Source organism: Trachemys scripta, chromosome 8 (genome assembly GCF_013100865.1).
Source record: "Trachemys scripta elegans isolate TJP31775 chromosome 8, CAS_Tse_1.0, whole genome shotgun sequence".
Taxonomy (NCBI): domain Eukaryota; kingdom Metazoa; phylum Chordata; order Testudines; family Emydidae; genus Trachemys; species Trachemys scripta.
In genome coordinates, this window is record NC_048305.1 from 94838998 (window position 1) to 94861406 (window position 22409).

A 22409-nucleotide genomic window follows, 5' to 3' on the forward strand; every position below is an offset into this window, starting at 1 on the left:
TCCAGCATATCCTACTATAGCTGTGTTTTCCCCCCTACCCTCCCTTCTAAGACCTCAGTCCTGTAATGAGCTCTGTGGGTCTCCTGTGCCCAACTGGAGATTCTTGTTTCACTTATAGTGGGACTCAGTGTGGGCAAAAGAGATTGCCCACATTGAGTCATTGCAGGACCAAAGCCAGATACTGCAAATTATCTGTTGATTTCTTCCTTAATGGAAAAACAATTACGTTTTAACATGATAATCAGTTAAAAAAAAGATTTAAAAGTTAGCACATAAAAGGCTTTTTAATAGTTAATAATTCTGAAACATCTACCTATAAAAATCTATGCTTTCATAAATTACTGTTTTTCGTAAGAAATTAACACAGCCAAGAACCAAACCAAGACACAGACATGCCCAAATAACCATTTAAAGAGTATCTGCTGACCACAAGGTGAAATAAATATTACCAAAAACATATTTGTTGGGGTTTGGAGACAAGCGGCAATCATATCCAAATGGTAAAGTTTCTCCTTAATTTATATATGCTTTTTAATTCATGTGCATCCGTTTGCTGTGTGAATATTGTTGCAATGTTTTTAAATTAGATGTCTAGTAAAATGATTTTTTGCCTCCATTTTAAGATTAAATTGATTCCAGTTAGTTATTTGAAATAAACGTCTTTATTTTATTAATTGCTTCTAACTTGAAACTTGAAAAAAAAGCCTAGTGTCTTTTCATGTTTCCAAAAGAGGGCAAGACCTTAAAGGCATTAATTATATACATGCATAGAGCGTTTTAAATGAATGTTACTTGTGATTTAAGGTGGAAATTTCAGCTTAAATTACTGGTAATACTTTATTTGCATGCATTAGTAAATGGCTGATCTTTGATTATCTCCCTACCTATTTTGATTTTTAGACACTGACTCTGTAGTGAGATCCACTCGGACAGATCCCTATACTACATGGCACCCTGCTGAAGTCAGCAGGACTCCATGGGCACACAAGCATCAGTCAGCCCAGATCTTATCGCAGGATTATGGTCTTCTGTTGATGTCCATCATCACAGTATTAGAATGCCTCCCAGATTAATGAATTTATTCTTACAACTCTCGTTTGCAGTAGGGAAATATTGTTCCATTTTACAGATGGAGAACTGAGACACCAAGAGATTAAATGATTTGCCCAAGGTCATAGAGGGAGCTGGAAATTGAATCCAGACCTTTTAAATCACAAGATCATCCTTCTCTTCTCTAAATGGAACATAGTTTGCATTAGTACGCCATGCACTGATTCAAAATTAGACCCTACCAATGGTTACTGTGAATTTACATACACACACTCTAAATCAGCATGGCAGCCCATTTTTTTTTTATTTTGGGAAGTATGGCTTTGGTCTCACTACATTGGGTACTGAAAGCAGTTTTGTGTAGTTAGGCTATGAGTGTGCTTTCTTTGTGAAGAACTCTGCCCTTGCATTTCTCAGAGTTGCATAAAGCGTGTAAACAAGTTCTGAATAAGGATTTCTGTTAGATTGTATTCTTCTTGATATCCCCCAACGGCACCCAGGTCAAACATTCTGAGGTACTTTCAACATAGCTGTCTAGAAGCATGATTGCAGCAGAAGGAGGTGTGTGGGGGGGGGGGGGGGGAGAGGCATGTATTTTGCTTTATTTCAGCTGAAATGCTGTTTTGTGTATAGAGCATCTTATTTCAGTGGTGTATATGCAAACAGGAAATGATCGTTACGCTGCCCTGGAATGTCTTTTACTCTCTTCTCCCTAAAGATTCAAATATACATGCTTTTAACTGTAAGGAAGCAAGATCTGATACATTTTTTGTGTGTGCCCTAGAACTTGCTATGCTAATAGCAGAAAGGACTGATGAAGGAACATGCCTATAAAAACGTTCTTTCCTTGGTAACATGATGAATTGTGGAAGCCCTGATTGAAAATTCTAATCACAGCCTTGCAGTCCTTCAGATCACAACCGTTGACAGTTGATTCACTTCTTTTCATGCCTGCTGCCTCTCACTGCTTATGGTGCCTCTTATGCATGAGTCTATCATTAGCACACAAAGCATGATGGATTGGTTGGGGTACCTCTATCCTTAGAACCTGGGAAATGCTTCTTTTTCAGAATCACAGTGCCTGGGTGTGACATCGTCATGAATGAGAGAAGAAAGTAATACAGTATTGGATGTGCCTGTTTGCTGCCACTGTTTAGAGAGAAAATGATGCATTATGGGGAATGTAAGTATACGGCCTGTTTTTCCCTCACTAGCAACTGATGCAGAAAATCACTGATCACAATCAATGCATAAACTGAGTCTGGCCAATGCATGAAGGAGGTAATGCCCTTTCAAAATAAAAAAAGTAAACAATTTTCCAAAATTGCATCTAAAATTAACCAGTGTAGGAAGTCTTTTGACTTTCAGCTTGAGCTAAGGATCAAAAGGATTAAAGCTAATTGATTTTGATCTCAGATGTGGATTCTCATCACTCCTAAAACTGTACTTCTCTTTCCTTAGATGAGAAACTACAGACATTAAACTGGTAAATGATTTTATTTGTCTACATGGCTTCTAGTGGCATTTAATGTTTCAGTGAACAAATCAGTAAAGTTTTGAGTCTGGTGAAGAATTGATGGGACCAATTTTCAAATGTGGAATCAAAACGAAGTGAAAATATGTCATGTTCAGATAAAAGGCAGAGCTCTGCATCATATGGTCTCATAATAAATGAATTCTCACTACAGAATCGACCAGAGATTTGCAGGAATATATTTTTAAATTTATGATGATTCATTTTTAAGATGAACCACAATAAGAAAAATATATTGGAGACAGAGAGAAAGGAAGCACTTTCTTGGCATAGAAGACAAACAGATAATGTTAAGGCTGCCTTTGGTTTTACATTGTGCTTTCTAAAATCTGTGCAGTGAGTAAATTGATATTCATAAAAAGCTGTTGCTGCAACTGGTAATAACAAACCAGCAAGTAGAACATCTAGTAGGAGTTTGCAGGATTTGCACTGCTGCATTTTATGGGTTATCTAAGAAGTGCTGATGCTCTCACTAACACTATGAGGAGGAACACAAAGCAGAGTTGAAGATTTTTCTCCCAAGACTGGTAACTTTTTTACAGAGCACTGAAATAAACCAGTGCTGCGGCTAGTGTACATACAGAAGTAGTGCTGTATTTCAGGGAAAGAAAAATAAACTTTTCTGAAGCTCAACATATTCTTCTATTTTTACTGCTTAACATGTTGAGTTTTATTTTGAATTATATTGTTCCAGTATAAAGCTGAGAAGAAATATTGCCTAGGATGAAATTCATAGAACAGCAGTAGTTTATTCAAACACTAGAACTTCAGATGGTGTTTTGGTAGAAGCATGACTTGCTACTATTTTTATTTAGCCAGAGATCAAGCAAACACATCAAATGCAGAACTTTTTTTTTTAATAGTTGAATTACTTGTTTCATGTCTTTCTATTTCACTGTGTTGGCGTGGATGTCCTGGTAATCAAAAGGTGCAGGATACCTTTATGCACACATTGGAGCTATGTAATTGCTGACAAACATGATTTAACAGAGTGAATGAAGGAATTATACACCATGGAACGGATCTTCAGCTGGTGTAAATCACCATAGCTCCACTGAAGTCAATGGAGCTATGCCAGTTTATGTACTCCAGCTATGCATCCGAAGAAGTGAGGTTTTTACTCACGAAAGCTTATGCCCAAATAAATCTGTTAGTCTTTAAGGTGCCACCAGACTCTTTGTTGTTTTTGTAGATACAGACTAACACGGCTACCCCCTGATACTACTCCAGCTAAAGATCCAGACCCTTTTCCAGTTGGCATAAAGGGGCTCTTTGAGTTGCACTTGATTCAGTAGGAATTGCAGGCTTCTCTGTCCTCGCTCCTCCTCTTCAGGCAGTGAGCTTATTAGTGAGCTTCCCTTATCTTGGTTGAAGATCCACTTTGATGGATCTAATTGTGGGTGTGAGGGTTTGTCTGATATTAACAGTAATCAGTTATTTGTATCTGGTAGTGCCTGTGGACTTCAGTCATAGATCAGGGCCCCTTTCTGGTTGAATCTGCACAAATATATTACAAAGAGATGGTCCCTGCCCCAAAGACCTTACCGACCTAAGATGAGAGACAATAGTTGCATGCAACAAACAGATGAGGAGAAAACGGAAATGATGAGACTACATAAAACAAATATAGTTTATATGGTTTTGTACAATATTTTTGTCTATGTACAGTATATAAATGCTTGTTCCTTCTTATCTGCCTTGTACTGGCTTTCAAATGCAAAATAGGTCATTTGGTCCTTTCTTTACCTCCAATAGCACCGACCTTCTTATTCACTGTGAATAGCATTCCCCAATGAATAATCCATGTTATGCTGACACAATAAAGTTTCAGTGGCTAATCTGAGAAGTTACATTACTAGTCAGAGAATCTTAGATAAGGATTGGAGATGCATGTCACATTTGCAAAGTAGAGCAATATCATACAAATTAGAATAATTTCCCAGGCTCATTTTTCCAGTAATGTGATTGAAGATAAGTTATTGAGGCTCTGGAGTTTCAACACACCTTGGTTATTCTTCAGATAATGCTATCCACCACTAGTAAAATGGTTGGTGCTATTGCAAGTAAATGTTGGTCTTCATAATAACACGAGAAAGGCAACACACATTTCATTTGAGAGAGAAATGTTAAAGCATACACTTTAGGTGCACTGTAAGGAAACACACACATTGATAACAGCCCTAACAACTTCCCTAGATAGATTGAGGGCTTGTCTTCACTACCGGGGAGATCGACGCTGCTGCAATTGATACAGCAGGTGTCGATTTAGCGGGTCTAGTAAGACCTGCTAAATCAACAGCAGAGCACTCTCCAGTCAACTCAGGTATTCCACCTCCCCGAGAAGAGCAAGGTAAATCTTCTATCAAAGCAGCACAGTGAAGACACCGTGTTAAGTCAACCTGACCTACGTCGACTCCAGCTACGTTATTCACATAACTGGAGTAGTGTAACTTAGGTCAGTTTACCCTGGTAGTGAAGACAAGCCCTTAGAGGAAAAAAAGCTATTTTAATCATCCTATTGAAATGTAATTATTTAGTGTTGGGAATGTTTTAGAGTGGGTGAATTAAAGATAAATAAATTACTTTCCACATTTCGGAGCCCTAAGGGCCTTCTTCCAACTAATGTAATATCTACACATTTTAAAAAAATGCATGAATTCATTGCACATATTTGCAGCTGTGGGTGTTATCCCTAATGAGAGAGTGTGATACCCATGTGGGGTGCTTGTTTAGAGTATGTATTTCGTCAAGGACACAGTGAACACTTTTAAGAGAAGTCTCTTTGATCATATTGAAACACCCTTTTATCAATAGATGGATAATTTAAGTGTATAGCAGAGATCAGAATTAATTATTACCTCAAAATTCACATGATAATTTAAGAATACAGCACTAAAGCATGTGATACAGCAGATTATGTAATTGTGTTGGAAAATCCCATGCCACATGTATTGTATCAAAACCCCGACCTGTATCAAAACCCCAACCGTACAAGTTTAAATTTTTAAAGCAGTGCAAGCGATTTAGCCCTGCATTTTCTACTAGTGAATTTTAATGGAAGATGTGTAACTAACTCCTCTACACTACTTTGAAAGTCTCAAACACAGTACCTAAATAAGTATAGATTGAAGAGTATGTACTGTCTGCTATTGAATAAATGGGTGTCATTTAGGAGTATAGGTACAGCACATATTTAAAATACATCCAGTACTGCATATTGAAATTCAGAACCTCTACCTTATATGATGACTTGCAGGAACCTGTTTGTCTAGGTAAGTGAGTGGGTCAGTTCTTCTTCGAGTAGTGGCCCTATGGATGCTTCACTGTAGGTGCGCTTGCACTGCTGACTGGAGAACTTTTGGTAGCAGTGTCCATTTGGCCCACACACGCGCTGTCTGCCCTCGTACCCCACCAGGAGGCTAACCAGCGTGCGCCCAGGCTGACACTCCCCAGTTCCTTCTAAACTGCCCCTGGCTAGAGATGGAGCCATTAGCAGTCCATTTGCGATCGTTAGTTTTTCTCTATTTTTTTGGCATTTTTAGTAGCTAGTTAGCCCCTTCAGACTGAGTTGTAGTTTTTTCCTTATTTTCTCTTCAAAAACCAAACAAAAAAAACCCCTTTTATTTTCCCCCCTTTTATCGGGGACCCCTTCCCAAAATGGGGTATGCCCAGCTCACCGGGCATCAAGAAGTGCGTCTCTTGTAAGGAGTCCATCCCTGTGGCAGATAAACACTCCCACTGCATTCACTGCCTCAGGGGAGGCCATATTCTGCAGAAGTGTGGTCTCTGCCAGCAACTTAAACCCAGGTCTCAAATGACAGGAAATTGAGGCAGAAGATCATCATGATGGAGGCAGCCCTTCAGCTTTCCCTGGATCTGTGCCAAGACTCACCCAGAAAGCACAAATCTTCCCCACAGCTGTCAACATCCAGGGACTATGGTTCGAAGAAATAAGCTGCAGGCCCCTCTTGTAAGACATCTGAAAAGAGAGCTGTGTGCCCTGAGCTAGCTGTAAAAGATCGCCAGCACACTTGGTATCATCCATACCATTGATAGCGAGACAGTCCAAGCACAGTAACATAGCTTATGAGAGTCTGGAGCAGCAGGTACCGTTGATGCACCTAAAGACCTGATGGGCACAGGCACTGAGGCAATGGTATCGGTAAGCAAAGACAGGAGTAGGGAGCACAGTGTCAAGAAGATGCTGCTGGTACACGTTGTACCTTAGGCACCGTCAACTGTGACCCATCCAGCACCAGAACATTGGGTGCAGGTGAAATCCCCGACTCCCTTCATATCGCCAGGGGCACGGGATTGGTCGGCACCACAGAAGTTCCGGTACTTGAGAGAACTCAGAGTATCTGATGTACAAGAGTCTCTCCTTTGGTACCACGTCGTCTCCAAACATGGGAAACTTCTTCAGTACCCTGCCATGCATCTCCACTTTCTAGTGGTGACTCAGACAGTGAGGTCATCTCTTACCACTCCTCCCATGCTCCCTATGTTGCCCGTTATCAACAGGCTCCTCAGACATATCCTCAACTTGCTCTGCTACCACAATGGTATGGCCAGCCATGGGCACCACCATCAAGCTCTATCCACCATCCCATTGGCCCTATTGGGTTCCCTGGGTGGCATATTGAACCTGCACTTGTCAGGCTTCTAACCTGACTCATCATGAGCCTGAGAGATGTTCTCCCTCTGCCATGGCATCCAGAGCCTCTGAAACTCAAGAGGAAATCATGGAGGAACAGAGTAGAGGAAGAAGTTGCACTGAGATCTAACATATCTTCCTCCTCTCCAGACGAGGCAGTGATGTCCGGCTCTTTCAGGACTTGGCAAAAAGGGTAGCAAACATACCGCAGATACTCATCGCAATCTCCTCAACATCCTACACTCTTCCTTGTGCTCCAGCATAGTCCTCCCTATCAATGAGGCTCTTCTGGACCCAGCCAAGGTTATATGGTAAACTCCAGGATCTGTGACACCTACGTCTAAATGGGACGATAAAAAATATTATGTTCTAGCTAGGGAGATGGAATTCATTTTTCCCACCCTTCCCCTAATTCTGTCGGCATAGATGCTGTAAACTCCTAGGGCCACCAGCATCAAATGAGATCCACCCGCTATGATAGGGATTGGAAATGCCTGGACTTCTTCGGAAGAAATTTAGAATTGCAAATTATTAAGCGTTAAAGGTGAAATATGAGTGTCAGTTATTTGAAGTTCAACACTTTTATTGAACAACTCCCAGAGTCACACTGTGACCAGTTCTGAGCTATTATCCAGAAGGGACAACTAGGGCAGGTCTGCACTTACTTCCTGGTCCGGCCGTAAGCAATCGATCTTCTGGGATCGATTTATCGCGTCTTGTCTAGACGCGATAAATCGATCCCAGATCAATCCCGGAAGTGCTCGCCGTCGACGCCGGTACTCCAACTCGGCGAGAGGAGTACGCGGCATCGACGGGGGAGCCTGCCTGCCGCGTCTGGACCCGCGGTAAGTTCGAACTAAGGTACTTCGAATTCAGCTACGTTATTAACGTAGCTGAATTTGCGTACCTTAGTTCGAAATGGGGGGTTAGTGTGGACCAGGCCTTAGTAGCCAACACAAGGCTCCAGTCAGCCCTTGATGCAGCCAGCAGAATAGCCTGGTCCATCTCCACTGAAGTGGTTATGTGGTGAGTGGCGGCGTTACACCTGTCTGGCTTCCCTAAGGAAGTGCAGATGACTGTAGAAGACCTTCCCTTTGAAGGCACCAAGTTACTTGCTGAAAAGATTGACATATCCCTCCATACTCTTAATGATTCCACTCATTAGGGATCTATACTCCTGGACAAAAGAGAAAATTTAGTCTGCAGTTTCAGTCTAAATCCCATACTTCACAATTCCCAACTCAATGCTTCTACGAACCTCAAAGAAAGAGAGCCAGATTCTCTAAATGCAAACCATCAGGCCCACAACCTTCCACTTCACAACCATCCACCTCAGAACATCAGTTTTGACATGTTGGTTGAAATGACCACTCCCCTCAACCGCTGCAGCTGACCAACCTGTCCCACCCATTTGGTTACCAGCTTGCCCTGTTCTGCAGCACCTGGGAACATATAATATCAGACCGATGGGTTCTGCAAATCATTTCCAATGGGTACTCCACTCACTTTACCTCCCTCTCACCTCCACAATGCCCTTCCCTGTTTCTCTTCAGGGACCCTTCTCACGAGAGTTTACGATGACAAAAAATAGATCTCCTTCTCCGGATAGGAGCCATAGAACCAGTACCTCACTATCTATAAGACAAAGGTTTTTACTCTAGCTATTTCCTAATACCCAAGAAGAAGGGAGGTTGCAGACCCATACTAGACCTCAGATTACTCAATAAATTCATCAAGGTTCAAAAATTCAAGATGATCACTCTAGTGGCCATTATTCCAGCATTGGAACAGGGAGACCGGTTTTCAGTCCTCGACCTTCAGGATGCTTATTTCCATATTTCAATCCTACCGTCCCACAGACGGTTCCTCAGATTTACCCTAGGACAAGACTACTACCAGTACAGAGTACTCCCCTTCGGACTAGCATCAGCTCCTAGAATATTCTCCAAGGTCCTCTCAGAAGTGGCTGCTCACCTACACTCCCAAGGGGTCATGATCTCCCCCTACCTGGATGATTGTCTCCTCAGAGTCCGCTCCTTCAACGAGTCCTGCCAGATTTACCAGAACTGCAGTAGACTTGTTCACGGAACTGGATCTACAGGTCAATGTCCAAAAATCAACCTTAACCCTTATACAATGCCTAGAGTTCATAGGGGCCAACCTCAACTCGAGACAGGCCAAAGCGCTCCTGCCTCAACAGAGGTTCCTCATCTTGGCCATGCTCATAGAGACAGTACAAAACAGCCCTCAAATTTCAGCCAGACACTGTCTCAACTCCTGGGGCATAGGGCGGCAGGCACAGTGATGCTACCTCGTGCCAGATTTCTCATGCGGTGTCTCCAGATATGGTTAATCTCAGTCTACAGACCAAACAGAGACAGATTAGACAAACCTCTGTCACTACCCCAAAAACTCCCTGGACTGGTGGAAAAATGGGATCCCTTTTTCCTAAACTTCCCTGTCATTACTTCTCATCATCGATGCATCCCTTATAGGATGGGACGTGCAGCTAAACGTCCTTACAACACAAAGCAAATGGTCACCCATGGAGACGTCCCTCCACATCAACCTCCTCGAACTTGGGGTGATCAGGAAAGCCTGCACCCATTTCCTTCCACTGATCAAGGGAATACACACACGAGCCCTAACAGACAACATAGCCTGTATGTACTACATAAATTGGCAGGGAGGAGCCAGCATTACCTCCCTTTCTGCAGAAGCATTCCACACTATCACTATCAGCAGCCTACCTTCCTGGAGTCCAAACTCAGTAGTCTCGGTCGCAAGTTCCCTCACAACCACAAATCGGAGATAAACCCAGCAGTGCTTCACAACCACTTCAGGCGGTGGGGGACACCAACTACAGACCTGTTCGCCACTTACCTGAAGAAGAAATGTCCACTCTATTGCTCCAGAACAGGGATAGGACAGCACTCTCTGGGCGACGCCGTCCTTCTTCCGTGGCACAAGGACCTTCTCTGTGCCTTTCCTTAGTTTTCCCTTCTGTCAAAAGTCCTTTTAAAAATAAAAAGAGAAGTCATAGTGATTGCTCCCACCTGGCCAAAACAGCTCTGGTTCCCTTACTTGTCACAACTGGTGCCAATATCCCTCCAACCCACTCCATACCTCCTATTGCAGAACAAAGGATGCACTCTACATCCCAACCTGGGGATACTCTGCCTCAAGGCTTGGCTCCTTCATAGTTCCAGCGCATAGTATGCTCCTGCTAGGAGGAGGTACAGGAAGTGTTGCTGCCCAGTAGAAAATCCACTACATGTTGCACTTACCTGCAAAATTGGCCCAAGTTTTAGATTTGGTGCAATTCCCAACAAATTTCCCCGACATCCGCTATTCTCCCAAGGGTCCTAGACTATGTACTGACTCCCAAAAGATCAGGACTATCAGCTCACTCAGCGTTTACCTAGTGGCTACAGCAGCCTTCCGTTGACAAGTAGAGGGGTACTTAATGCTCTCACACCCAACCACAAAAGGATTGCTCAGTAAACCTTTCCCCCCAGCCACGACATCCCTCCTGTACATGGCACTAAGCCTAGTGTTGAAAAGCCTGACTAGACTCTCTTTGAACCCATGGCTACTTGTTCGCTCACACACCTGTCAATGAAAACACCCTTCCTGGTGGCAATCACCTCGCCGAGGAGAATAGGAGAAATAGCCCTACTGATGGCACATCTTCTCCATACCATATTCTTTCAGGACAAGGTCACACTCAGACCGCCCCTGAAGTTCATCCCCAAGGTGACCTCTCCTTTTCATATAAACCAACTGATTCACCTCCTGACCTTTTACCCCAAGCCTCACCGTGATAACAGGGAGACTATACTTAACACACTAGATGTTAAGAGAGTCCTGGCCTTTTACCTGGATAGGACAAAGGCTTTTAGAAAGTCGTCTAAGCTTTTCCTTTCTATTGCGGAGAGAACCAGGGGCTCAGCAATGTCAGCCCAGACTCTCTCCAAATGGGTCTCGAACTGTATTAAACAATGTTATCAGGTTTGCAACATGACACCTCCAGCTGGTAGTTGCACTCACTCCAAGAAGGTGGTCTCCTCTTCTGTTGCCTTCCTCAAGAATGACCTTATCTCACAATCTGTAGAATGGCGACCTGGGCGTCAGTCCATACCTTCGCAGAACATTATGCGATTACTGGGGATTCCACCTCTGATGCCATCTTTGGCTCCATAGTATTGTCATTTGTAACTGATTTGACTCCAAAGCACCAGCCTTACAATATAGGTACTGCTTCAGAGTCACCTACAGTGGAGCACCCATAGGGACATGCATCTCAACGCACTATCATTACTGCGCGAGGTGAGTAACTTCTTTCCATGCCCATTTAATACATTGTCCTCTCTTCTAAAATTGCCAGTTAATTTTCTGATGTGGACACTAATTCATTAGGAATGGGAGTGAGATCACAAACTCATTTCAGGCTTTAAGCAGCACTTGGGGGTAACAACTTCCAGTCCCTGCTGAACTTGGGGGAATGAAACTGTTGAGCTGTAGGTGAAAGGGTCGGTATCCCATTACCTATCCACTGGCCATTCAGTCCCGTTGAAATCTGCAGTTTTTAAATGTTCCTATCTTTTATTATGCTATTTCTAGGTTGATTTTAAAAATAAAAATAAAAGGACATACATACACTTTCATTATATAGACAGATGAGTTACATTACAGTATTGACAAACAGTGGGATAGAATTCAAAGCTTCCTAACAGCTGAGCACATAAGTATAAATATTCATGTACATATGACACATCTCATGTGAATTTAAGAGTTGTTTGGTGATTCTAAGGTCTGTTAGCAACAGAGTGACTGTACAGTGCCCAAAAAGATATGACCTTTTCTCTGAATATTTATGTAAATTATACACGTTTTGCAGTAATATTTCCAAGCTTAACTGTCAAGTATTCTGTCTGTATCCTAACATCTAAACTGATAAATTCTTTCCAGTTTTGCAAGATAATTTTGAGAGGAATCTGCATTTTGAAATGTATTTATCACTAAAGCGACAAGGCAAAAATAGGTGGGCTGAAACATATATAAAGGCACACGGCTTCAAAAATCACATTTGTCTGAAATTTTTATACCTCTTGTAGTTAGGAGTTAAACCTATGATAACAATAACTAAAAACATGAAGCAAAACAACAACAAATCACTATTTTCTTAGTTCTGCTTTTAACAGCACTTGGTGTATAGTCAGTTTCACTGTTCCCAGGCAGGACTTAAATTGAGCTGGAGTCCACCGGAGCAGAGCAGCCCACCCCTCCCCTATGGGACTAAAGCTCCAAGTCATGGTGCCTCTCTCCCATGGGGCTTAAGCCCTGAGACCTGCCGCCCCATAGCTGAAGCCTGGAGCCCCAAATGCAGGGTGTGGGATGGGGGGCTCCGGGAAATATTCTCTGAGAATTTAAGCCCTATTCCCATGTAATAGGCAGGTTGCAAACATGCTATGAACTCTGAGTGGCTGGTTCCCTGTTCCAGCTCATCTAAGTCAATGAGGCTTTATTTGGTTGCACAGGTGTGCCCGTTTGAAGCAGCTTGCAGGATAAGTGTCATTGTTTGTTTACATTTACTGAAAATATCTATGTAAATGTCAGCAAGGGATCAGAGAATAAAATTGTTTTAATAGAATTTAAGAACATTCTCTCTATCAGAAACTGGACATTTTAAAACTTTTTGAAAAAAAAAATCACGTTGTTGACATCCCTTAAATATTTAATAAAATTATTATGTTCTAGTTAGCATAGCTTTTGTACGGTATTATAGCTATCATATACATTAAGGCTCTGGTCCTGCAATTTGTCTCTTCATTGGCAGGCCTATACTGCCGTCGAGTACACTGTAGCTTTTCACAATGTAAGGGTCTGCCTGGACAAAGGCAGCTGCAAGATTGAGCTCACTTTAGGAAAATGTGATAAAGTTTAATGCATTATATCTATATATTGCACTGAATATTGCATGTGGATATTTATTTTCTAATATATAAAAAAAAATGTAACTAGTGAGTACACAAATGCAGTTTCCTAATGAGCAGGGTTCCTAAACAAACGTAAAAGGAATTGTTTTGAAAAATCAGTTCTGAGTGATTATTTATGATCTACATAAAGCAAATGTAATTTTCAGCACAAGGCAGAAGATCTTTGTAAACCTAAGGTAACACTTGAATCTAATGAGAACTGTCTATATTAGAAAAGTGCCTGAGTGATAAACCTAGATAGTAATGTCCCGAGCTCTGAACATAGGTCCATATGCAAAATTCAGATTTTTCTTTTTATAATGTGCTAGTTCTGACACCTCCCAGCCCAAGGTGTGTGAAATCTGAATCTGAATTTTGCTGCTTGAGTCCATCTGTACATGTGAAAAAATTAACAACTTTATAAATTCACATTGAACACTTTACTATAAATACTATTTATACGTCAACAGAAGTTTATTCCCATCTGTGATGCATGTTGTCACTATTGAAAAATAATTCTGATTAAAGGGAGCTTTTGCTTGGGGGCCCAGATTCAAAGCCCACTGAAGTCAATCGAAAGGCTCCCGCTGAAGTCATTTGGCCTTGGATTGGGCCCTCAGTGATTTTTTTTTTTTAAGTATGAAGCACACAAAGCTGTGCTCAAACAGGGGCATTATCTTGCTCCTTTTGAAGTAGATGTCAACAATTCCACTGATCTCAGTGACAGAGAATCAGAGCTGTAATGGAAGGCTGAAATTAGACCACAAAAGCAGAGTGGAGGCTGGAAACTTTAAACTTGATCCAGCCCATGGTCCCTACTTATTATAGCATACATGGTACATAAAACTGTGATTGTGAAATCTGCTCCACGTGGACCATATTTCGGGATCAGGGCTTAAGGTTCATTTGGCACTCCAACATTTACCTGGGCAGAATCAGTCAAATTCTCAATGGAGCTTTTATTTAGCCTCTGAAATTGCAAACATAATTTTATGCACCCAACGTTTGGCACATACTGTTTTTTTCACAACAGTGTTTTTGATTGTTTACAAATTGATTTGTGTGTGTGCAAATCAGGTATGGCAGGCTCTTAAATATCCTATTTGAATGTGTATAAATGGCAGTTTGTGTGTTGGAATTCTGTTGTGAAATTTTGCATACCTAGAAGTTTGGCCATGTATTTAGAGGCAACTTTTGGAAAAGGTCATTCAACCATATAGCTCTAAATTTCAGTGCTTTCTCACTACTGCTTAAGGGGAAAATATATATACAGTTAATACAGTGTCTGAGCTTTCTTTTTAATTTATATTTTGTCAAATACCTTATTTGGTCTGTCCAGGGCTGGCCTTAGGGGAAAATTAATGCCCTGGGCGAACTTGTGTTTTGGCGCCTCTGGCCCCAATGGGTGCCCCCCACTGCCCCGGCACTCGTGGGCTTCCCAGACACCACCCCCCGTTTGCCTCTAACCCCTATAAACCCCTCCTGCGCCCATGTGGGGAAACTGATCTGGATGCATGGAGCAGGTGCCATTGCTGCTCATTGCCCTCTTCGAACGCTGCTCCTCCTTTGTGCACCCCTAGGAAGCTGTGAGCAGGGGGAGTGAGGAGTGACATCAGGGCACTTTCCCCACCTGGGCTGTGTTAAGGGGAGTGCAGGAGAGCAGCAGCTCCTGATGCTCGCCTCACATAGCACAGCACAGCTGGGGAAAGTGACCTGGATGCAGGGAGCACTTTGCTCTTTGCTCCCCCACATCCCCCTGGAACTTTGGGGTGGGCGAGCAGTATCTGTGCATCACTGCTCAGGGTCTCCCCCATGTTCCTCTGCCAGGAGGAAGCAGGGAGAAATCTAGATGACCCGTTCCCCACGCAGCGCTCCACTGCCAGTCAGGAGCAGTTTCTGACACCACATTGGCAGCGTACATTGCTGCACGGTGCCCACTTGACTGCCGGCACCCTGGGCAATCGCCCGGGTGGCCTATCCCTAAGGTAAGCCCTGGATCTGTCTGTGCGCTTACCTATCAGATTATATGTTGCAATTAAGCCAAGATCTATATGTTATTTAGGAAAAACATAAACATCCTTACTGGGCTCAGAGCATGTGGAGAATTTTACAGCTCAATGCCAGTGTTAACAGATTTTATAACCCCCTAAAAATGTGGTTTGTAATAAAAATGCCCACAAGCCTCTAATTATAATGCTGTGAGATACTTTATTAATATAATTACATTCTAAGAAGCATAAATGCTAAACTAGATGACTTGTCTGAAGTGGCCTAGATGTGACTTCCATTTTAACAGCTAGTGACAAAGTACAAAGGCTGTTGTACAAACATACAGTGGTTTAATTAATGGGGGTAATATTAGGCTTTGAATCTCCTTTAGCGCTTCTGCCTCCGTTGGAGCATTCCATGTATTGTGAATCTTCTCTAACAGTTAAAGCAAATGAACTAAAATAGCCTTTGGGCTATTTTGTAGCACTGTGTGGTTGGAAAAATTAATCCTGTGCCATTTTACATTTACTGTCTGTGAATCAAACTGTGAAAGCTAATTTAAAAACTTTCACACTTGGCTTGAATGAGGACTGTCAGTGCTTGGAGAATGTTCAATTGTACACAATTAGCTGAAGGAGTGCTGGCTTGGATAGACCCATCAGCCTCAAAGTGCCAAAGCTTAATGATTGCTCTGGCAAACTAACACAAAGGTTACAAGAGAGCGTTTAAGGGTACGAAATTGCTACTAAAAACCTACGCTGTATAAAGCTGAATTAGTGTACAACAGAGAAAGAGAGCGCACTATAGATAGGTAGCAAGGCCTATAGAAAGCAGAGACATGAAGGCAGGGCCGACGAGATGGGGGGAAGCCGGTACAAATTACCGGGGCCCGGCGGTCCAGAAGGGGGCCCGGGGCCTGGTTTCCCTGGCTGTTTAGCCGGTCCGCCCTTGCCAGCGGGCCTGAACATTTTTTTTTCACTGGGGCCCGAACCCACTCTCGGCGGCCCTGCATGAAGGGGACTGAATTATGCGTTTGTGGAGAGGGAAGCTAAATATATGGAGAAACAATTGCTGTTACTGTGTTTTTAGAGACAAATCAGGTAATTACTCTGAAATATGATGATGGTTTAGATCAGGGATGGGGAACCTTTTTTTCTATCACGGACCATTGACCCACATTAAAAATCAATCATGGGCCACACACAAGTAAAATGCAACTTAATTTAGTTTCTTTTTTTTTTTTTTAAGAGAGATAAATATAAAACGTTTAACTCACCCACTTTTTTTAGTGTGATGGCTGAGGTTGCAAATTTAAGTCCGATAGCAGTTTTTCACACTACAACCCTTGCAGCCCGAACACCACGGTAGGCGCCCAGGGCTCGGGGACACTAATGGGTGTTCCACCCTAGAGCGCCAGAAGCATGTGTGGCCGATGATGAGGCATGCATTGCCAGGCTCCAGCGCCGGCCGTTGTGAGGTCATAACGCACTAGAGTGTCTGGCGGCTCCACCTTGCCTCAGCGTTTCTGTTACAGCCGCTGCCTGCAGCTCACCTCCCTCCTCATCCCCACCCCGTCTCTGCCCCCAATAGGCTACTGTCATAGGTCTATATTTTTAGAAATACTTCCCTTAAGCAAGGGACTGGATCCGCTCTGTGGGCCATAGGTTCCCCACTCCTGATTTAGGTGATCAGTTATGTCCTGTGGGGCTGGTGACTATCATGGCTCTCAAAGGCAGCTGCCATGTATAGCTGTGGTGCAGGAAGGTGCTGAGCATGTTCTGAGAAGTAGCAAGAGCCAGATTTTCAAAAGTATTCGAGCACCTAAAGCTGCAGACAGGCACCTAGTGGGATTTTTCAAAGTTCTGAAACTGCCTAGGTGTTTAATTTCCATTGAAATCAATTGAAGTTAATGCGATTTAGGCACCTAGAGTGCTTTAGGTGCCTTTACAAACTGCATTAGGCTCCTAGCTACATCTGTATGTTCAGGGCTGTAATGAAAACCTTTGAACATCTGGCCCCGTGTGCCCCCAATGCCTGTTGAAGCAAATGGGGGCTGCCGATGCTCAGCACCTTTGAAAACGAAGGAGCTGATTTTCAGAAAATCTGAGCAATCCCACTAACTTCAGTGGGAGTTGCTGTGCACAGAACCCCTGAAAACCGGGCCATTACTTTTTGTTTTTCCATAAAACTAATCTATGTACAGTATTGTACAGATCGAGATTGCAGAATAATTATCCAGACAGTAAAATGAATGGCCTTGTGTAAATGGGCATTTTGTTAATATGTTCCTATCAATCATATGTTAGCAATACCTGCAAATCACAGGAGTGGAAAAAACTGAAAAGTCAGGAAAAGAGGATTATTCACTGTTTGCTTTTTGTCTTTCATCATAAATGGCAGTGGCTCTTAGCATAGAAGTAAATAAGGAGTTTATAATATTTTCCAAAAGAAAATTACTACATACAGAAAGCAACAGAGGGTCCTGTGGCACCTTTGAGACTAACAGAAGTACTGGGAGCATAAGCTTTCGTGGGTAAGAACCTCACTTCTTCAGATGCAGGTCTTGCATCTGAAGAAGTGAGGTTCTTACCCACGAAAGCTTATGCTCCCAATACTTCTGTTAGTCTCAAAGGTGCCACAGGACCCTCTGTTGCTTTTTACAGATTCAGACTAACATGGCTACCCCTCTGATACATACAGAAGTGCTTCCAAATCTGTTTTGTTTGGAGTCACCCTTTTGCAACAGACCATTCCTCCCACTTTCCCATCACAATGAACCCCACATGTCACACAGTTGCTGTGTTCCTGTGTTTCTCCAGTCAGCAGCAGAGAGCTGCTTGGGTGAGGAAGCTTGCAGAGCTTAAAAGTGCCAGAGGTACAGAGAGGTGGCAGGTGAGTCCTGCAGAGCTCAGGCGTTCCACAGGGGTGTGGCCAGTATAAACTGAAAATTGTTTTCACTGCAGAAGTAACTGTAGATCAGAGAGGCAAAGTGCGAATACAACACAATGAAAATGAACAGGTTTTGAGTTTGATTTGTATTTCAGTTGCTGTTTCCCGTGCTCTGCCCATATACTGCCTGTATTCATTGGAGCATAGGGAAAGTCAAGTACGTTGCTTTGCTGTAGGGCTTTACAGGAAACGCATGTATTATAGTTAGAGATGAGAGCTACAGCTATTTGCTCCAGTGTGAGACTACAAGATTTTATTATCATAATTCCATGGGGAAACTACTTTCCCATATGGGACAGTCTGGCTGCTCAAAAAATGATGAGATGCTCAGAGGAGATATTCTCCTTTATCCATTTAGTTATGTGTGATTAATGTATGGCGATCAATGGTATTTTGAAGAATGGGTTGGCTTCACATGTTCAGGTAGTTCTAAAGACTGGGTTAGAAAAATGCATGCCGGTCCTATAAAACAGAAGTTTTATAGCCTATCATACTAATAACAAAATCTGGATGACAAGCTGATTGGGAGAGACTTCTGTTTTAAATTAAAATCAGGACCTAGGTGTATTCTTATATGTTTGCCACAATCATGTTTTATTATATGTGGTTTTCAAGGCACAAAATATTACAGAAAATGTTCCAGTTAGTATCAGAAGCCTTTTAGGATAAGGGAAATATAATAAATAGATCTTTCTTATAGGCTGTGATGCTTTAATCATTTGCATAGTGCTATCAGCCCCTTCTAGTTATGCAATCAACACACAGCTTTTATTGCACCATAACACACTATCAGTTTCCCCCCTGTTTTCAGTTTGTTGCTTTCATCCACATTTGCTACATTGCAGTGATATATACAAGGGAATTGCTTTGCTTGTAATGTAATGTCATGTTATGTCCTCCCATCTTTCCTTCTCTCCTCTCCTCTCCTCTCCTCTCCTCTCCCACCACCTTATATTCTACGATGAGCATTTTTGAAAAAAAAAAAGTGTGTTTTTACAGTTGTTTAAGTCACTGTGGTGTTGTTTCTCCTCTCCCCCTACCTTACATGGGAGTAAAGGAGCCAAACCCACCTGTACCCACATGGAGGCGGAGTTATGGTTGCAACTCTGCTGTTCTCACAAGAGCCTGCAGTAACTCATCTGCAGGTTCAAACTGGGATCAGGCTCTGCAAGTTAGAAGGGGAGAAGCGCTAAGAACAGCTGAAGCCTCTGACATCCCTGGGGGACTTAATGGATTTCTTAGTGGAAATAGATTCGCAAAATTAATTCCTGCTTACTGGAGGGATTAGGGTTAAAGTACAGGGGTAGGGCATATAACTAACAATATAGATCCTGAGGAAGAAGCATTGCACCTAGTTTGGAGAGAACAGACTAAAACTTCATTTATCACACAGATTAAAACATAAATCAGAATAAGGATGTGTCTACCTTAGATCCTGAACCCTGTGTTTCTTTCAAAGTCATCAGTTTGCAGAAAATAGAATGGAAAACAAAACAGTCCAGAGCCTTCCACAGCTAATCAGGCCAGAGTCCTTATTGCAGGCCCACTAAAGCCCCTTCCTGGGCAGCAGAACTAGCCTTTGTTGGACTCTTTGTGTACCCCAGGAGGGATGGACACAACTTGTGGCCTAGCCAGAGGCTGAGACACAGAAGGGGGCAGACCGATGCTGGGCTGGAGCAGCTATCACCAGGGGACCAAGACAGAAGCGCTCCTGCCATGCCCACCTGACCACTAAGTGGTGCCTGTGGGGAGCAGATCCCTTCACACCCCTCCATCACCTTGCCCGGGAAGGTGACAGGATTATATGCCTCCTGCTGGGATAATAGGGCTCAGAAGCAAGCCCAGCTTCTTAGCCCCAGCTGGTCCTGGATACATCCCTGTGGTAGAGACAGGGGGAAGTGAGATTTCCAGTGACCAGTTTAGGGCACTTTGGCCCAAATGGATTCCCCCGTAGAAGCCCAAAGGGCCAGTGCACCCTATCACACATCTGCCCCCTCAGAGTGATGACCAGACCCTGTTCGCCTGGAGGTGGTTGTAGCACTAGCAAAGCACCATGTGATACAGGGTTTAGTGTCTTTTGTGGTGTGTACTGCAGAGGGTGGTCCAGGATCAAAATACAAAAGCAACTCTAGGAGGCATTACCACTGAACAGCTCACTGTGAGAGACACGATCTCCACCACTGAATATCACCTTTCCCAGGGAAAGAGTTTTTAGAAACGGCAGGAGTGTCTTCCCCCTTAATGTTTGTGATAATACAGACGCCAATTTGATATCCAAGGCCTCAATGCAAGCAACATTTTCCCCAATTTCCTTGACTCAAACTGACCATGTTAGAGCACGTTGGGCCTTGCGTTTTCTCTTTCTCTTATTTTGGCCTTGTTCCTCCAAACCATAGGCTGTTGACATAATGTGTCACTCTGATGGCACATTCCTGCCTAGGTCTCTTAGCAATGCTGATCAGTGAATTCTTCAGTACGTGGCATTGAATGAGTGGCACAGTTCACAGGCCTAACTCCCAAACCCACTATGATATATATAAGATGCACCCACATTGCAGCGCCTTTAGTATTAGGGATCTACCAAATTTGTGGCCATAAAAAATGTGTCACGGTCCGTGAAATCTGGTCTCCCCCATGAAATCTGGTCTTTTGTGTACTTTTACGCTATACTATAGGGTAAAAGTATACAAAAGTACAGTGTTTCTCAAACTGGGGGTCGCAAAGGAGTCAAAAGGGGGTCACAAATGGGGAACCGTGGCCAATGGGAGCTGCGGGGGGCAGTGTCTGCAGGCAAGGGCAGCACATGGAGCCCTCTGCCCCCCTTCCACCCTAGGGGCCACAGGGATGTGGTGCCGGCCACTTCTGGGAGCGGTGCAGGGCCAGGGTAGGCAGGGAGCCTGCCTTAGCCCCACTGCGTCATGGGGCTGGCAATCCCACGGGCCGGATTGAAAGCCCTGACGGGCCGGATCCGGCCCGCGGGCCATAGTTTGCCATTCCCTGCCCTAGCTCCTCATGCAATCACAAACTTGCTCCCTCTCCTTGCTTACTCCCCTCTCTTACTTCCATTTCCCACACTTGCTCCCAGACTTAGTCTCCTTACATAGCCAGTCACAGCCTCCCTTCTTGCTTCCCTGTGTCCCTGTCCCAATCCCAGTCTCCTTGACCAGCCAGTCACAGCCTAGCCTACCGCGGCTCCCAGCCCTCTCTTTCTTCCACCCACCCAAATCCCAATCCTGGTTCCCCACATCCCGGTATCCAGTGCCAATCTTCTTGCCCACTCAGTGCTAGTTTCTCCCTATTCATCCCATTGCACCCAATCCCTGACACCTCCTCACACACACTTCAGTCCAGCATCACTACACTTCGTGTCCCAGTCTACTTCTTTCCTTCCCCTAGAAAAAGTAGAAGCTGTGAGGGGATGGACTCTTTGGAGACGTTAGCTACTAAACTCTAGGTAGTCTCACTGCATATGTGCAAATTGAGATTTTTTCAAAGATTTAGAACTTGGCCACATATGGGGATGGCAAAAAGCATGTCCCTGAGGTAAAGGCCACCACCATGCCAAATTTCAGGTCCCTGCTACAAAATGGGAGTGCTCGAGCTTCCCAAAACAAAAGTTGCCATAATTCTTTTAACATCACAAAACAGTGTATTTTTCCCTAGTGTCATCCTCAGAAACAACTAACCTGTTTTGGCTGCAGCTTTCTAGTAAAAATCAGCCTAAGGCAGACAACCAGCATGGAAAATTTCAGCCCAAACGGTTAATATTTGGCAAAGGTATAAGCCACTTAAAATAGAGTCTTATAATGGTGTCCTTCAACCTTAATAAGTGATGCTACCAGCCTCATGGATAATAATAATAAAAATTCCTCTGTGGTAATGATCAAAAACACTGCAATAAAACTCTTGTAAAATACAGCGTTTTTGACCAAAAATACTGCCATGTTTGTGGAGCAACTAGCCTAGAATACTTGCTGTCAATTGCTTGAATTACTAAATCTGGTGCTTATTATTTATATGGCCTACTAACCTGTCTGTAAATACTATTGAGTTGGAAGTATAAAATGTTAAATTAACACTTCCCAGCTTACTATTAATGAATTTGGAAATAAAGCCAGAAATGGGCACTTGCTTTAGAGAATTTAAAAGAAACAATATTTCTGCATGGGTTGATGAACATAATCTTTTCCATTTTAACCTAATGTAATGCCATCAATTATTTAGGATTTGTTATTGATTACAGTGCTGTACATCA

At 43.1% G+C, this 22409-nt stretch overlaps 1 protein-coding gene across 7 annotated transcripts in view; it reads left to right on the forward strand.

The window, feature by feature from the left end:
• DAB1 (DAB adaptor protein 1) overlaps positions 1 to 22409 on the forward strand; it is a 706595-nt gene that overhangs the window by 479902 nt on the left and 204284 nt on the right. For 5 of the 7 annotated variants that reach the window (XM_034779101.1, XM_034779102.1, XM_034779096.1 and 2 more), the window contains one exon: positions 2121 to 2233. The exons of the other annotated variants lie outside the window; for them this stretch is intronic. The gene's annotated coding sequence lies outside the window, so the exon portion shown is untranslated. The remainder of the gene's footprint in view (positions 1 to 2120; positions 2234 to 22409) is intronic. 7 annotated transcript variants of the gene reach the window in all.